General features: G+C 47.4%; 1 protein-coding gene across 7 annotated transcripts in view; it reads right to left on the reverse strand.

Annotated features, from left to right (window-relative positions):
- IL11RA (interleukin 11 receptor subunit alpha) overlaps positions 1-18,624 on the reverse strand; it is a 161,510-nt gene that overhangs the window by 97,103 nt on the left and 45,783 nt on the right. Inside the window, exon 1 of one of the 7 annotated variants that reach the window (XM_084832772.1) lies at positions 10,701-10,759. The exons of the other annotated variants lie outside the window; for them this stretch is intronic. The gene's annotated coding sequence lies outside the window, so the exon portion shown is untranslated. Of the gene's footprint in view, positions 1-10,700; positions 10,760-18,624 lie in introns of those variants that run through there. 7 annotated transcript variants of the gene reach the window in all.

Genomic DNA, 18,624 nt, shown 5'->3' on the forward strand with positions numbered 1-18,624 from the left:
AATTAGTGGCTAAAATAGTGTTTGCACAGGTAACTCCTGAGATCTACTCCAGATTTTGAAAAGTAATTAATAAATTCCTGGAAAGGGCATGCACTGCAGGCCCCAGCTTGCCTGGAAGGAGCACTCTCCAATCTGCAAACTGTCTGTGGGATTTGCGGGAACAGGTTGTAGATACTCCATGGTCAGGGAAAGAGGCCCAGCCACCCTTCCCACTGTCATTACTATGCATGTTGTGGCTCATACAAGGCTCGAGCTTAGGAAGCAATAGTTGATTCTTATAGCCAACAAACCCCCTTCATGGATCACTGCCTTGTTGTGGCGAAGGGGCTTGTGTAACTCAGTGAAGCCATAAGCTATGCCGTGCAGGGCCACCCAAGACGGACAGGTCATGGCAGAGAGTTCTGACAAAATGTGGTCCACTGGAGAAGGAAATGGCAACCCACTCCAGTATTCTTGCCAAGAAAACCCCATGGAATGTAACACAAGGCTAAAAGAGATGACACCGGAAGATGAGCCCCTCAGGTCGGAAGGTGTCCAATATACTACTGGGGAAGAGCAGAGGGTATTTCCAAGTAGCGCCAGAAACAGTGAAGCGGCTGGGCCAAAGCCGAAAGGACACTCAGCTGTGGATGTGTCTGGTGGTGAAAAGAAAATCCAATGCTGTAAAGAACAATATTGTTTAGGAACCTGGAATGTAAGATCAATGAATCAAGGTAAGCTGGAGGTGGTCAAACATGAGATGGCAAGATTGAACATCGACATCTTGGGAATCAGCGAACTAAAATGGACAGGCATGGGCGAATTTAATTCAGGTGACCATCATATCTACTATTGTGGGCAAGAATCCCTTAGAAGAAATGGAGTAGCACTCATAGTCAACAAAAGGGTGGGAAAAGCAGTACTGGGGTACAATCTCAAAAACGATAGAATGATCTTAGTACAAATCCAAGGCAAACCATTCAACATCACAGTAATTCAAGTCTATGCCCCAACCACTGATGCCGAAGAAGCTGAGGTTGATTGGTTCTCTGAAGACCTACAACACCTTCTAGAACTAACACCAAAAAAAGATGTCCTCTTCATCATAGGGGATTGGAATGCTAAAGTAGGAAGTCAAGAAATCACCAGGATAACAGGCAAGCATGGCCTTGGTGTACAAAATGAAGCAGGACAAAGGCTAATAGAGTTTTGCCAAGAGAACACGCTGATCATAGCAAACACTCTTTTCCAACAGCACAAGAGACGACTCTACACATGGACATCACCAGATGGTCAATATCGAAATCAGATTGATTATGTCCTTTGCAGCCAAAGATGGAGAAGCTCTATACAGTCAGTCAAAACAAGACCTGGAGCTGACTGTAGCTCAGATCATGAGCTTCTTGTTGCAAAATTTCAGCTTAAATTGAAGAACATAGGGAAAACCACTAAACCATTCAGGTATGACCTAAATCATATCCCTTATGAATACACAGTGGAGGTGAGGAATAGATTTCAGGGATTAGACCTGATAGACAGAGTGCCTGACGAACTATGGACGGAGGTCCGTAACATTGTTCAGGAGGCAGCAACGAAATCCATCCCAAAGAAAAAGAAATGCAAGAAAGCCAAGTGGCTGTCTGATGAGGCTTTACAAGTTGCTGAGGAAAGAAGGGAAGCGAAAAGCAAGGGAGAAAGGGGAAGATATATCCAACTGAATGCAGAGTTCCAGAGAATAGCAAGGAGAGACAAGAAGGCCTTCTTAAATGAACAATGCAAAGAAATCGAGGAAAACAACAGAATGGGAAAGTCTAGAGATCTCTTCAAGAAAATCGGAGATCTCAAGGGAACGTTTTGTGCAAAGACGGGCATGATAAAGGACAAAGAAGGCAGGGACCTCACAGAAGCAGATGAGATTAAGAAGAGGTGGCAAGAATACACAGAAGAACTATACAGGAAAGATCTGAATGTCCCTGATAGCCATGATAGTGCGGTCACTGAACTTGAGCCGGACATTCTAGAAAGTGAAGTCAAGTGGGCCTTAGGAAGCATTACTAACAACAAAGCTAGTGGAAATGACAGTCTTCCAGCTGAGCTATTTAAAATCCTAAAAGATGATGCTGTTAAAGTGCTGCATTCAATATGCCAACAAATTTGGAACACTCAACAATGGCCGCAAGACTGGAAAAGGTCAGTTTCATTCCAATTCCAAAGAAGGGCAACGCCAAAGAGTGTTCAAACTACCGCACAATTGCGCTCATTTCACATGCCAGCAAGGTGATGCTCAAAATCCTACAAGCTAGGCTTCAGCAGTATGCGAACCGAGAACTACCGGAAGTACAAGCTGGGTTTCGAAGAGGCAGAGGAACTAGAGATCAAATCGCCAACATTCGCTGGATCATGGAGAAAGCAAGAGAATTCCAGAAAAACATCTATTTCTGCTTCATTGACTACGCTAAAGCCTTTGATTGTGTGGATCACAACAAACTGTGGCAAATTCTTAAAGTGATGGGAGTACCAGACCACCTTACCTGTCTCCTGAGAAACCTGTACGAGGGTCAAGAAGCAACAGTAACAACCAGACATGGAACAACCGAGTGGTTCAAAATTGGGAAAGGAGTACGACAAGGCTGCATATTGTCACCCTGCTTATTTAACTTATATGCAGAGTACATCATGAGGAACGCTGGGTTGGATGAATCACAGGTCGGAATTAAGATTGCCGGGAGAATTATCAACAACCTCTGATATGCAGACGATACCACCCTAATGGCAGAAAGTGAAGAGGATCTCAAGAGCCTCTTGTTGAGGGTGAAAGAGGAGAGTGCAAAAGCTGGTTTGAAACTCAACATTACAAAAACTAAGATCATGGCATCTGGCCCCATTACTTCCTGGCATATAGAAGGGGAAGAAATGGAAGCAGTGACAGATTTTACTTTCTTGGGCTCCAAGATCACTGCAGACGGTGACTGTAGCCATGAAATTAAAAGACGCTTGCTCCTTGGCAGGAAAGCTATGGCCAACCTAGACAGCATAGTAAGAAGCAGAGACATCACCTTGCCGACAAAGGTCTGTCTAATCAAAGCTATGGTTTTCCCAGTAGTAATGTATGGCTGTGAGAGCTGGACTATAAGGAAGGCTGAGCGCCGAAGAATTGATGCTTTCGAACTGTGGTGCTGGAGAAGACTCTTACGAGTCCCCTGGACTGCAAGGAGGTCAAATCAGTCCATCCTAAAGGAAATCAACCCTGAGTGCTCATTGGAAGGACAGATACTGAAGCTGAAGCTCAAATATTTTGGCCACCTAATGCAAAGAGAAAACTCTCTGGAAAAGACCCTGATGCTGGGAAAGACTGAAGGCAAAAGGAGAAGGGGACAGCAGAGGATGAGATGGCTAGATAGCATCACCGATGCAATGAATATGAACTTGAGCACACTCCGGGAGAGAGCGCAGGACAGGAAGGCCTGGCGTGCTATGGTCCATGGGGTCACGAAGAGTCGGACACGACTGAACGACTGAACAACAACAACAACAAAAGCCTACAAACAATGCCAGCGAGTTTTTAGAGGGCTTTCCAAAAGAACAGAGCAGCCATCCCCAACATGGTGCCCCCTAGATATGTGGGATGACAACTCCCAGCATCCCCAGCCAGCACGGCCATTCTTGGGACTTGCCATCCAACACATCTGGAGTGCACCATGTTGGGGAAAGCAGGAATAGAGGATAGGTCAACCAACAGTTATTAATTAAGAGTGCAACTCTATGCATGGTTAGAGATAAAAAGCCCTACAACTCCCAGATTGCCACAGCAAAGCCATGCTGCCTGGGGGCTGCTGGGAGTTGTCAGACTTTCTCCTGTCTAAACATGTATAGGACTGTACCCTAAATAGCTAAATGGAACCTTAGAGTTAAGAACCTAAGAAGAGCCCTGCTAGATCAGACCAAGGGTCCATCTAGTCCAGCATTCTGTTCACACAGTGGCCAATAAGCCCACAAGTAGGACGTGTGTACAACAGCACCCTCCTGCTGATGTTCCCCAGCAACTGGTGTAAATAGGCATGCTGCCTCGGATACCGCAGGTAGCATAGAGCCATCATGGCTAGTAGCAATTGATAGACTTAGCCACCATAAATTTGTCTAATCGCCTTTTAAAGCCATCCAAACTGGTGGCCATCACAATATCTTGTGGTAGCAAATGCCATAGTTTAACAATGCTTCCTTGAGAGGGTTTATCCTTAAAGCCAGCCTAAAAATACTTAAATAAATAAAATATGTGCCGTTTCAGTTGCTGAAACAAAGGATGGCTGTTGCTCTGCTTGGGAGCTTCCCAGAGACACCTCCCTGGCCCCATCAGTGTAGGGAGAACATGGGACTGGAGGGATGACTGGCCCCCTCCAGGCAAGCAACACACATGTTGTCTTGAAAATGTAGTGCATCTCCCCTTAAGAGGTGGGGGGGAAGAGACCCCTGCATAGGAGGCTAGCCCCAGTTGCTTTGCATCATGTGCTTCCTTTTAGTTCTCTGCCTCTTGGGACAGGCACTTGACTGGCAGCCAGCACTTATCCAGCGCTCTTTAACTTGAGCCGTTTTACAAGCTGTGCGGAGTGAGATTGCTGGGTTGGGAGCGGGGGAGGGGAGCAACACATTCCAAAATTTGCAAAAACGAAGCTGTTCCCTTGGCAAAGGATTTGAGCTTTGTGAAGGCACAGGGCTGTTTTCTGGATCAGCTTTAGCATATGAAATGCCAATTCTGATTAGCTGTTTGCCCCACAACAGAAGACTACCTGCACAGGTGGACTAGTGTTGTTTATCACTTTCCTTTATACTGAAAAATGGGGAGAGCTGTTTGTCATGACTCCCAGAATCCCTTGCTTCTAGGTTTCATCTCAGTTATGCAACAAGATATTTTGTCCAGTTCTCTCATTCTTTATCACTGCATGGCAGACAATCAAGCTTAAGGCAAGATTAAGTATTGCTTATTAATGATAAACTTCTGGAATGTGACATTTTGTGAGGAAAAAATATGCAGGCCATTAGAAAGCAACAATGGAAGGATGTTTTTCATTACAAGTTCTGCAGAAATAGGAGAATTTGGGTTCCCTCTTTCAGAGCGGCCTCATTAACCTCCTAAGGTGAAAGTGTTGCTCCCCACGACCATGGCTTGGGGAGGGGAAGCAGCGCGGTGGCAGGGCGCCTGTGTTGCATGCGGAAGGTCCCAGGACCAATTCTCCATTCGAAAAGGACCTCCTATAGCAGGGGATGGCGAAGACCTTTCTCTGCCCGGGTCCCTACAGAGCTACTGCCAGACCAAGTAAACCAGCCTTCCCCAACCAGAGTCCCTCCATATGTTTGGGACTACAACTCCCATCAGCCCCAGCCAGCTTAGCCAATGGCCAAGGATACCAGGTGTTGTCAAAAACTTCTGGAGACAGCCAGGTTGGGCTTGGCTCCCTGCAGAGATAGGGAGCTAGGCCCCACTCCTGGCCTAGTTAGAGAAATACTCTGAACCTGTCCAAGGCCTGCTTGCCAGCAGGCCTGGAGAAGAATGGGCTCCCAGCTGCTTCAGCCCATGGCGAGTGTCCTCCAGGTATTTACTGGCATGCGCAGGATCCACCTGTGGGCATGCCACTGCAAAGCCAGACAAGCAAAATGTGCAATGTGGTACCTGATGCTGTGGATCCACACAGCCAACTGGAAGCCAGAATGGGGCAGGATTTCCCCTGGCTTCTCCCCCACCCCTACCCAATATTTCTAGGAAAAGGGCTTGGCCAACGAGACAACTCTGCCCCATTTGGTTCTTGTGAAGGGCTAAAAGGCTTTGACAAGACAATGCCTCTCATGCTTCTCTTGTGGAAAGAAAAGTGCCGATTAGTCTGTAACTTTGTTTCATTAGTGATTTAAGAGGAATCAATTTAAGCCTGTTTACCTGAGATAATTTCTTCTTAAATGCCTCAAGAGTTTTCATCAGCAAGAAGCCCTGCACTTTTCATTAGACTGCATGTTGTTGATTTGTCAGGAGAGTGCACCCCAGGAAGACAAGGGCCAGAAACAAGTATCCCATCAGCAGGTATTTTCCTGCACAATTCCACATTGGGTTTGCATGCTTTAATGCACCACTTCCACCTTCAGGGAAAACTTGACATCAGAACCAGCCTAGGGAGTGTTCAGGTCCAAAGTGCCTTACCAGGTAACATCGCAAGTTCTGCTCATTAAACTGGCAGCACTGGGTAAGGCCTGCCTATGCTGGGCTCAGGCTAAGGGGCTCTCCGTCCAACCCAGACATCCTGTCCCCAAGAGTCATGAACGCTTGAAGCCACCTCTTGGAGAGTCCCAACTGGTCTTGTGTTGGCTCTGACAACCGCTCTCCAAGGTCCACCCCAGTCCTACTACTGGAAATATGCTTTTAAAGGGAGATGCTGGGTATTGAATCTGGGACCTTCCCATGCAGAACAGGCGCTCTACTACCGAGCCATGGTCCCGTCTCCAAAAATGATGGCTACTGAGTGGAATGCAAAAAACAAAACACACTCTCCCAGCATTCTGATGAAGCGGCGGGATGCTGCTGCTTCAGGTACACAAGTTGGAGAGTGTGGTTGCCCTCACATCCTGCTTGTGAGCTTCCCATTGGGGCACAGCTGGCTGGGGGTTTCTGGGAGTTGTAGACCAACACGTCTGGAGGGCACTTGGTTAGGGGGAGGCTGCTCCAGAGCTTTTCAAGGCCGAAGGAAGGGGCTCCCTTCCTGGGCTGAGGTCAGCTGTTGAGGGCAGATAAAGGGCTCATATGCTCATGAAACTATTGCAGGGGCAGGAAATGAACTCTGGACGCCCCTTCGCTCTTCTACAATGGCGCCAGGGCACTTGAGCTCTGAAGGAGACATCTGGCCATCCACAAGACGTGCAATTCAGCTCGGGCAACCTGGAAGCCCAAGGCCTAAATGGAAGCAGCCTGTGTTTTCAAGGAGACAAAAGGTGGTAAGAGCTTCCAGCAGAGACTAGGAGCCAGGATTCCTGGCGTGTGTTTCACTAACCCTCTTTGCAATCCCGTTGGCAGGTCATAGCCCCATTACGTGCCTTGTTCAGCTCGCTGAAAAATGTATATAACATCCTCACCCCGTGCCCTTATAAAGCGAGGGGAAAACTCTAAACAACCCAAGGTAATTATAGTTTTATTACCACTGCTAGAAAGGAAGCTCCCTGCTCTGCGTGACATTCTCCCTTTCCTCCCTCCCCCCAGCACAGTTATCCTAAATGAGGCATGGCGACACGACGAAAGACGTTTGGAATAGATGGGAATTTCCACAGAGGATCGTCAGAGCTGGAAGCCAACAACCACGCAAGTAATGGCCAGCCTATCAGCTGGGAATTTCGGTCTGCCTTAGTATTCGGCAAGTGTTTTCATCACCAGAGTGTGAGTGTGTGTATTTCCCCAAGGGAGAAGTGCTAATTCATGTATCACCCACCCCAACCAGAACAGAAGAGATTATGAGCAGAGCTGGCCTGACTCTATCAGGACCCAAAGATGTAAACAGCCGACGTTCTGCTTGCACAGCTGTGGTGCAATACCCCAAGTCTAGAAGAGCGTACAGATTAGTATCTGTAATTAACATCTGAATCCTCATGGGAGTAGTTAACCGGTATCAGCATGCTAACAGAAACTGCACATCACATTGGTAAGGTGGGAAATGACCATCAAATACATTTATTGATTTACAACAGCTGTATACTGCTCCCCATCCAAACAGCTTCCGAAGCAGTGAACACAAGAAGTACAATAGAAACTTTTATACCGGTAATTTTCCTTTGACTTACTCCTGCCCCATATAAAACATAAGCTGTTCAGGGCCAATTCACATGATCAAAATCCCTTTCGGTTGACTGCTTTTCGTCCTTGCTAATGGAGAACGATGGTCTTGGCAAACGAGCTATTTGAACAGTTTCCAGAGGAGCCGTGTTAGCCTGTTACAGCAAAAACAACGGAAAATCTTGTGGCACCTTAAGGACTAACAAATCTATTATGGCATAGGCTTTTGTGGGCACCATAGTCACAAACTGATTTCTTGCACAACACAATCATAAGTGTTGCAAGGTGGGCTGGGCAAACTGTGACTGCAAAATGGCATCTTGAGCTTTGGGCAAACTGTTACATCAGAACATCAGAAGAGCCCTGATGCTGGATCAGATCCAGGGTCCATCCAGTCCATCATTCTGTTCACACAGTGGCCAACCAGCTGCCCACGGGAAGCCCACAAGCAGGACACGAGTGCAACAGCACCCTCCCACCCATGTTCCCCAGCAACTGGTGTACATAGGCATACTGCTTCTGATACTGGATGTAGCACTTAGCCATCAGGACTACTAGCCATTGATAGACTCCTCCAGAAATTTGTCCAACCCCCTTTTAAAGCCATCCAAGTTGGTGGCCATCACTACAGCCTGTGGTAGCGAATTCCATATTTGTGCTGTGTGAAGAAGGACTTCCTTTTATCTGTCCTGAATCTCCCCACAATCAGCTTCAAAGGATGACCCCAGGTTCTAGTAGTTTGAGAGAGGGATAAAAATGTCTCCCCATCCACATTCTCTACACCATGCATAATTTTGTAGACCTCCATCATGTCTCCCCATACCCTCCCTTTTTCCAAGCTAAACAATCCCAGCTGCTGCAACCTTCCCTCATAGGGGAGATGCTCCAGCCCCTTGATCATTTTAGTTGCCCTTTCCCGCACTTTTTCCAGCTCTACAATATCTTTTTTTAGGTGCCGTGACTGAAACTATACACAGTACTTTATGTGTGGTCGCACCATAGATTTCTGTAAGGGGAGTATAATCTTGACAATTTATTTTTGATGCCTTTCCTAGTAATGCCTAAGGTGGAGTTTGCCTTTTTTTTACAGCGGCTACACACTGAGTCGACCCCAAGATCTCTTTCTTGGTCAGTCACCGCTAGCTCAGATTCCTCCAGCTTATACCTGAAGTTGGGATTTTTTGCCCCAATAATGTGTGTGCCACAAGCAGGGAATTACAAGGTCAGCTATGGCCCTTGGCCCTTCTACTTGGTATGAATTCTCTGGTTACCTTCCACATCCTTTTCAAGCTTCCAAAACCAGTGATTTTCACATTCAAGACTTCCACATTAACTTGTCTGCCAAGGCATACTTAATATTTTCTTAAGTGCCTAAGAAGAAAACAAAGTCCTGTGCTAAATAAAACAATCTTTTTTTTTAAACCCAGCTGACATGCTTACACATCTAAATAAGCACACGAGGAAAGAGCAAGGCAGTAAGGCAACCCTCCCCAACCTGTCTACAACTCCTATCATCCACAGCCAAAATGAAAATGCCTCTGTTAAATGGGAAGTCATGTGAACTCCCCCCGTGCCCCCATCATCCCCACAAGCTGGCAGAGGGATGTTCTAGGGTGCACACAGCTCGCTCTATAGAAAAAAGGAGGCTTCATCCAAAATGTTGTTTCGTTATGGCTTTAAAAATATCAACTTCAGCATGTGGCTGAGAGGACTGCAACGCACACAATCGCCACCTGACTGCAGCATCGAGAAAGGACTTGGTGCACGTGTGAAGCAGCTACAAGAGTTCAGAACAGCCACCTGCAAATGTTCATAAAAAAAATGCTAACGGGGGCTAACAGTCGTTAAGTGGAGCGATATCAAGCGATGTACACAAAAACATGGATCAGCCCAAGGCCCCTCCGCTGAATCCAGCCACAAATAAATTTGTTCATTTATGGCCTGTTCCATTATTATAGTTGCTAATAAACCTAACATGGCTACTGCCAGGACAACGGAGCTGCCTCCTGTCACCCGGTAACCTTAATTCAGCCTTCCCCAAAGTGGTGCCCTCAGGTGTGTTGGACTACAAGTCCCAGCGTGACCAATGGCCACACTGGCTGGGAATGGTGGGACTTGTAGTCCAACATATATGGAGGGAACCAGCTTGGGGAAGGCTGAGCTAGATTAATACTCTTGTTTTGCTTCAAACTGATTTTTTTTTGGAAATGAAATGTTTATTGCTATATTTTGCTAATTTTCATTGGCCTGTACTGTTTTTTGTATACTGTAAGCTTCTTTGGGTACACACAGTCTCCTGGCATATAATTTATTGTTATATTTTATATTATCACTGTCATGACTAACTATTAAGTCTATTAATGTTATTCATCTTGCTGAAAAGGCATAATTTTTTAAAAATTACCCACCAAACCCCACACCCAATTCTGGCCTGTTTCCAGCTCACTTTCCCCTCACTCTGGAAGAGCCCACTTACTCCACTGGGTTGCCTTTCCCCACTCTTCCCCCAATCCCTTCTCTTCCTCAGCAAAGCATTGTCCCAAGATTGAGCCCCCTGCCTCATCTTATAGATCCCTCCATCCCTTGTAGTCACCCCTTCCCCATTTCCCCATCAGCTCTGCCACTCTAACCTGCCTCACCCTGTGTGTGTGTGTGTGTGTGTGTGTGTGCGCGCGCATGCGTGCACACACACACACACACAGCCTTTTGGCCAAGTACCACAACAACTCTACACCCTGCATGGAGTCTATCTTGCCGTTGACGCCAAGAAACTGTTAAATAGAAATTATAGTCATTTCACAGGGTCTGAAAACCATGTGTGAACAAGGATCAAAATCCTTCTACTCCAGAGGAGCCCCACAGCCTTCAACGGGGCTTCGGGAGAATAAATGGCTGTGTAGTGCAGCCAAGAATGACTCACCCCAGTGCCTCATGTACTCCTGTGGTCAGGGGTGTGTGGATTTCTACACCAAAGCCCACCAAATTCTGCAATCAGAATAAGTTAGGAAAATTACTTAATTTTTCCCTCCAAATTACTTCCAGATGCAACATCTGGGTTTCTGCAAAATTTGAAATTTTTGTTGGCAGATCCCGGAGTTAAAGACTAGGGAAAGTTATGTGAAACATGGGGAGCGGCGGTGGGGGGAGGTGGACAAGACCTATGGAAGACGGAAACAAAGACTGGGACTGTAGGGGAAGTGGGCAGCATGCTGTGTGAGTGGGTGTATCTCAGAGGCCTTGGCTGATTTATCCATTTGAAGGACTCATTTGCTGCCCTGCAGCAGGGCTTCCAGGGCAGTTCCCCAAAACAAGAGAACACATAAATAAATAGGGGCTTCTTACAAACTGGTAAGTCCCCAGTTCAATCTACCCCTCAGCCGAGCCCAGCCCACCCCATATTCAGAAGCCCTGAGGAGAGACTAACATTTCTCAAGCTTCTATACGTGCCGTTCAGCCTTACAGTCCGTCTCCTGCACACGTCCCATTCATTCCAAAGGGCTTGCAGCACAGAAATTACCACTTGATTATGCCTTTCCTCTTTCTTTGATTTTAAATAAATAAAATATAACACTTGGGGTGGTTGTTTTTCCTACGCCGGTAACTCCAATTCTGCACTGCACAGATAAAACAGTAGCTGTGCAAACAAACGCACACATGCACACACATTGCCCGCCATTCTTGGAATATAACAGCTTTCTTTTCTCCCACAGCCAGCCTTAAAACACGTGTCCAGATGAAGCAGGATAATAAGCAAACCTCGCCTCCCTTTCCTTCCCTCTCTGGCCCTGTAAAGTCATGCCAATCAACAGGCATGGATCAAACTGCAGAGTATCTGGCTGAGCTTGCAGGAGGATGAGCAGCCCAAACAACTCCCTGGCTGGCCATTCACAGAGATTGCTCCTGCGTAGGCAGAATCTCCAGGTCTGCGCGGCACTGCACAAGGCCACCTGCAGTAGCTTCCCCTGGACGCCACCCAGCCATGCGCCTGTGCAGTCAAGCCCTGGAAAACAGCAAAGTTTGCTCCTCTGTGGCCAGGCCTCTGCTCACCTTACAGCCTGGCTGGTCACCATCTCTCTCGTCCCCTGGGGACTGCTAAGCGCATCCGATCCCCTGAGACACAAGAGCCCTGAACTGCCCCACCCCCACTAACCCACAAAGCCGAAAAGGAAGAATCATAACAGGGCAGGAGCACAATTTGAGCCATGCACTTGCCCCCCTAAGTCTCATACTGGCACAGAACTTGGGGTGTGGGGGAAGGTAATTTCTTCCAACTTTGCTGGCATAGCACGGCCAAACCAGAAGCACATCTGCTTTGAGGCCACTGTAAGCTGACAGTTTTTTTCAAGTGGGTTTGCACATCCTGAACCCGTTTAAGACAGGTCTGTTTCAAGAGCACACATCCTTGTTCAATGGATAACGCTCTGGGATGCCATGAGTCCTGAACTGAGAGAAGTCATGACAAATCTGTCTCATAATTTGACAGTATCCCTAATTTCCTTTGGCTGCTGAGAGGGGCAAAACTGGAATACAATACAATACCACCTTGGCTTCCCACGCAGCTCTTATCTTTCTCTATGCCCTTTAAGGCCAAAAGGAGACCAAGATTGGTGAGAAGGCAGCCACCATGGCATGGGATCATATTTCCAGCTCAGGTGTATGTGCTGCTCTTCTTCTCTCCCCATCCACCCCAACCCCACTAGACTATTCACAAGCACCACTCAACCAGAAGGTACAGCTCCACTCAGCTTCCCCCATGAGGGCCAGCAGGGACTGGGAGCCATCCTCATCCAAGGGAAGAAGAGGCACGGCAAGGAACTAGTCCCTGCTGAGCTGAGGTCTGCAGCCCAAAGCTTGGCGCCTTGCCCCTCAGCAAGGTGCACCACACAGGGTGGCCAGTCACCTTGGCCGCTTGCCTTGGAAAACCACCTGCTCCAAGGAGAGTTGGGGCAGGGGCCCCCAGGCCACAGACAAATGGAGGCAGGTGGGATGAGGATGAAGACAGCAAGTGATGGAAGGGCTCAGGGGTCAGCCAGCCCGCCCCTCACGCATGGTTGCAGGGGAGGTTTATGGGGTTATGGACTATGCAGAGGAGAGGAAGGGGGCAAGTTACAGCACAATCCTTACATGTCTACTCAGAAGTAAGTTCCATTGGGTTCAATGGGGTTTATTTCCAGGTAACTGGGTGCAGGATTGCAGCCTCAGTCTCTCCCAAAATTGGTACACAGGATTATCCAATGGAAATACAGCAGTAATCGTTCAGGAGGAGCAGAGAGTTTTTCTTCATCCTCCATGTTAACTTACAAAATGTATGACCGTAGGAGGTCATAGAATCATAGAATAGTAGGGTTGGAAGGGGCCTACAAGGCCATCGAGTCCAACCCCCTGCTCAATGCAGGAATCCAAGTCAGAGCATCCCTGACAGGTGGCTGTCCAGCCTCGTCTTGAACGCCTCCAGTGTGGGAGAGCCCACCACCTCTTCAGGTAATTGGTTCCATTGTCATATTGCTCTTACAGCCAGGAAGTTTTTCCTGATGTTCAGCCGGAATCTGGCTTCCTGTAACTTGAGCCCATTGTTCCGTGTCCTGCACTCTGGGATGATCAAGAAGAGATCCTGGCCTTCTTCTCTGTGACAACCTTTCAAGTACTTGAAGAGTGCCATCATATCTCCCCTCAGTCTTCTCTTCTCAAAGCTAAACATGCCCAGTTCTTTCAGTCTCTCTTCATAGGGTTTTGTTTCCAGTCCTCTGATCATCTTTGTTGCCCTCCTCTGAACCCTCTCCAGTTTGTCTGCATCCTTCTTCAAGTGTGGTGCCCAGAACTGGACACAGTACTCCAGATGAGGCCCAACCAGTGCTGAGTAGAGGGGAACTAGTACTTCCCGGGATTTGGAAGCGATGCTTCTATGAATGCAGCCCAAAAGAGCATTGGCCTTTTTTGCAGCCACATCACATTGTTGGCTCATATTCAGCTTGTGATCGACAACAATTCCAAGATCTTTCTCGCTTGTACTGTTGTTGAGCCACGTCTCCCCCATCTTTTAACTATGCATTTGGTTTCTTTTTCCTAGGTGCAGAACTTGGCATTTATCCCTATTAAATGTCATTCTGTTGTTTTCTGCCCAGCGCTCCAGTCTATCCAGATCACTTTGAATTTCGTTTCTGTCTTCCAAAGTATTAGCTATCCCGCCCAATTCTGTGTCATCTGCAAATCTGATCAGCATTCCCTGCACCTCCTCCTCCAAGTCATTCATAAAAATGTTGAAGAGCACTGGGACCAGGACTGAGCCCTGCGGTACCCCACTCGTTACCTCTCCCCAGTTTGAGAAGGTCCCATTTAGAAGCACTCTTTGAGTCTGCTTCTGTAGCCAACTGTGGATCCACCGGATCGTTGTTTCCTCTAGCCCACTTTGAGCTAGTTTGCTCATCAGGATATCATGGGGCACTTTGTCGAAAGCTTTGCTGAAGTCGAGGTATATGATGTCTACAGCATTCCCACGGTCTACAAGGGAGGTGACTTGATCAAAAAATGAGATCAGATTTGTCTGGCAGGACTTGTTTTTGACAAATCTATGTTGGCTTCGAGTAATCACGGCACTGTTTTCAAGGTGCTTCCAGATGGATTGCTTTATCATCTGCTCCAGAATTTTCCCAGGGATTGATGTCAGACTGACTGGTCTGTAGTTCCCAGGTTCCTCCTTCTTACCCTTTTTGAAGATAGGGACAACATTAGCCCTCCTCCAGTCATCTGGCACTTCCCCCGTCCTCCATGATTTCTCAAAGAGAATAGACAGCGGTTCTGAGAGTTCTTCTGTCAGTTCCTTTATGACTCTAGGATGCAGTTCATCTGGCCCTGGAGATTTGAACTCATTCAAAGGAATTAGGTGTTCCTTGACCATAAGCCTATCGATCTCAAGCTGCAATCCTGCCCCTTCAGCCTGCACTGCGCCTTTGCCAGGGGGGTCATAGACCCTCTTTTGGGAGAAGAGTGAGCCAAAGTAGGAATTGAGCACCTCTGCCTTTTCTTTGTCATCTGTTACCATTTTGCCATCCTCATTCAATAGCTGAACCACCATTTCTTTCCTCTGCCTTTTACTATGCATGTAGCTGAAGAAAGCCTTTTTGTTGCTTTTAGCATCCCTCACTAACCTCAGCTCATTCTCAGCTTTAGCCTTCCTGACGCCATCCCTGCAATTCTGTGCTACCTGCCTGTACTCTTCCTTTGTTACTTGGCCTTCCTTCCACTTCCTATATGTGTCCTTTTTTGTTTTCAGGTCATCCCTAAGCTATTTGTGAAGCCACATCGGCTTCTTCTGTTGTCTTCCACCTTTTCTTCTTGTTGGAATTGTTTGTAATTGTGCCTTGAGAATTTCCTTTTTTAAACGTTCCCACCCATCTTGGACTCCTTTTCTCGCTAGCATCGCTTGCCATGGGACCTTACTGATCATTGTTCTGAGTTTATTCAATCAGCTTTCCTAAAATCCAGGGTACGCGTTTGACTACACTCGGCTTTTGCTTCCCTCAGAACCAAGAAAGCAACATGGTCGCTTTCCCCCAGAGTTCCTGTAACTGCTACTTCATCCACTCAGTCATCTCTGTTGGTTAGGATCAAGTCAAGGATAGCCCATCCTCTAGTTCCTTCCTCTACTTTTTGTAGGACGAAGTTATCCGCCACACAAGTCAGGAATTTCCTGGAGGGGCCATGTTTTGCAGGTCATGCCTCAGTCAGTCCGTCTCATTCACTGCTGAAATGAAGCCTAAGGACAAAGTGCTGAACTGAAAGCACATCCCCCTCCCCCCATTTCTCCTCACCTCCTTCCTTCCTACCTCAAGTCCAAACTTTAGACTGTAAGCTCCTCAAAGACAGGGACCTCTATTTTTGGTGCTGCTTTGGAAAGCAATGTGTGCGTGCACACCCACACCCACACAGATGATACTAAATTAACTCATACATCATTATTAGTAATAGTAAAAATACTGATGGCTCCTGTCATGTGGCTTAAAAAAAAATCTGACAAATTGACAGGGAGAAACATTGAACAACAAGGCTAGCCTATTAACTGTGACAGCTAGGAACACAGAACAGGAGTGTTCCGAGTTACACTGTTTTTGATTAACAGGTGCTGGGGACCAAACCCAGGGGTGGCTACGTTCATCAGACCCCGCTTGCTTAAGAGCATCTATCTGGTCACCGTCTGTATGCTGCCCTAAGCTAGATGGACTTTGGGTCTGATCCAGCCATGCAGTCCAAATGATTTCTTCTATACAGCTTCAGTGGAACCATTTACAAGACCCTTTTGTTGTGAACAAATTCACCAAGAACTTCAGCTTGCATTGACTTTAATGTGTAAAAAACAACAACACCCCCTTGTTAAATAAACCAGCTCTAACTCTGGGTACAAGACACAGAGTCAACCACCGCACACACACCTCATTTCCCCCCCCTCCCCCATATGCAACATGGGGAAAAATACTCCCCTGCCCTATAGAGTGGTTGCAAGAACAGGGGATAATGTATGTGAACACTCAACCAGTGCTCTATAAATGTGATTGTCACTATGACCTTGGTCCCCACCCTGTGAACCAGTGCTCTAAAGGTCAGCTGGAGCTCTGCAGTGCCGATCCACCCGTTGCCAAACTCCAGATGTTCCCCCTAATCTGACTCTAATACTGCAGGTTGAACAACAGTCATCTGGCAGGGAAGGGAAGGATGGAGCAATTTGGCCTCAGGTCTCTCCTAGAAAGGTTCTCAGGACACACATACTGGTTAGGCACAGATGCTGACGAAATCCCTACATAGCAGATTGCTCCAGGGCTCAGAAGAGACACTTGCAGAGTTCAGAAGAGCCTGTCAAAGGATCTTCTGGGGCTGAAATATTTAAAATTATGAACAAACTCAGAGCCATTCATTCGCCAGGGAAGGGCAGGCGGTTAATTCCCATGCGGTACTGATGAGCTGAAACAGAGATGGTCATTGCCTCCCATTCGGAGTAGCCGGAATTTTCCACACACTCTGGCATCTGGTGGAAAAACAATAGTATACCAAAGAATCCAATCAAATGTTCTGGTCCTCACATTGACTCTCCTGGGCACAGAGCTAGACTTCACTCAAGAGACCTGAGTTCAAGCCCCAACTCAGCAACAGATTCACTTGGAAGCTTTAGTTTTGTTCTCAGCCTCACTTCTATATCTTTAACAAAATGTCGCAACTTTCTTCAGTAGTGTAGGGCTAGGCCAACAAACCTAAATTTTCACATTCCAGGCAGTGGATTCCTCAAAGAAGAAATGGGTTTGGAGCAGGGAATGGAAAGACTGGAGATTTCCTTCATCACAGATAGCTGGTTAGCTTTTGCCAAATGCTGTTAGACACACAACAGATCTTTGGGCAAGTCAAATAAATGCCAACATGCATATTAAAGAGAAGAAAAAACACAGTGCGATAGGTTAGCAGTCACCCATCGGTGGCTTGGCTGAGCAGAACCATGGCCCTGTGCTCCCGCCACACACACTATAATCTGGAGAGGACGTGGTCCTTGGCAGAGGACAAGGCCAGTAATTAAGTTCTTGCTGGCATCATAAACCACAGTGACAGGCAGCAAGGACAGCAGGTTGAACTAACAGCCAAGCATTGATGGCAGGACGCCAATCAGGTGCTCTGCCAAGGCACTCAGAGCTGCCCCAGCCCCGCAAACTCCCATTGCAGGTACCCAGGCACAGCGGTACAGAGGCTTGGGGGCTCACAAATTCCAGAGCTATCTTTGCCAGTTGGTCTCCAAGTTTACTCCCATTACACCTCACCTTTGAACCAGTTAGTTGTGTCCATCTACTCTCAAATGAACATATGAAGCTGCTTTATACAGAGTCAGATGATCAGTTCATCTATCCCAGCACTGTCTCCTCTGATGAGCAGCTGCTTTCCAAGAACTAGAGATCTTTCACAGGCCAGCTATCTGATATCCTTGAACCAGAGATGTTGGGGATGGACTCTGTGGACCTTCTGCATGCAAAGCATGTGCTCTATGAAACATCTGTGAAGGTAGGTCCCCTGGCTCTCTCCCTGCAACAGGGCTAGATCTGGGCACCTTCTGCTCTGCCCTACATGACTCTGCCTGGGTGACTGGCAGAAGTGGTTGTGTGCTGAGAGGAGCAGCTAAGGAGAAGGCAGCAAGCTGGGTTACAGGACTTGAATGAAAGCTCAGAAAAGATACAGGAGGCTGGGAAGCCAACCCGGATGGAGGCCACAGTCCGGTTGTAGTTGACCACCCATGCAATAGGAATAAGTTGAGGAAGCTGGGTAGAGTGATCTCTGTATTTGGGAGAGCAGTGTGGAAGGAAGGAAGGAAGGAAGGAAGGAAGGAAGGAAGGAGTCATGAACAGAGAAGGAAGTGCCTATTGAGATCATCTTTGGAGGCCCTCCTGTATGTCCTGAGAATCTCTGAGATACGTCTAGGGAGAGGGGGGAGGGCCTTTTTGGTGGATGCACTTAGGGACTGGAACTCCCAAGGAAAGCGAAGCTCCCTCCCCTCCTCTCTAATGGCCTTCTGCAAGTTGGTAGAGAACTTCTTTTTAGGACGGCATTTCAGCTGCCTTGCACTGTTTAAGAATCTTATTTTAAAAAATGTAACTCCTTTGCTGAGGGAACTGCATTGGCTGCCTATTTGCTACTGGGCCAGGTTTAAGGTGTTAGTACTAGTGTACAAAGCCCTAAACAACCTGGGACCAGGATACCTGAGAGAGCGCCTTCTTCTTTACCCAGTCACTGAGGTCATTGGAGGGCTTGCTCCTGGTGGTTCCACATGGACCTGGGGTCCGGCTGGAGTCCACCAGGAAAACAGCCTTCAGCGTAGT

The sequence above is a fragment of the Heloderma suspectum genome, chromosome 2 (assembly GCF_057233095.1).
Source record: "Heloderma suspectum isolate Gila_16-S chromosome 2, 16-S_ref, whole genome shotgun sequence".
Lineage (NCBI taxonomy): Eukaryota > Metazoa > Chordata > Lepidosauria > Squamata > Helodermatidae > Heloderma > Heloderma suspectum.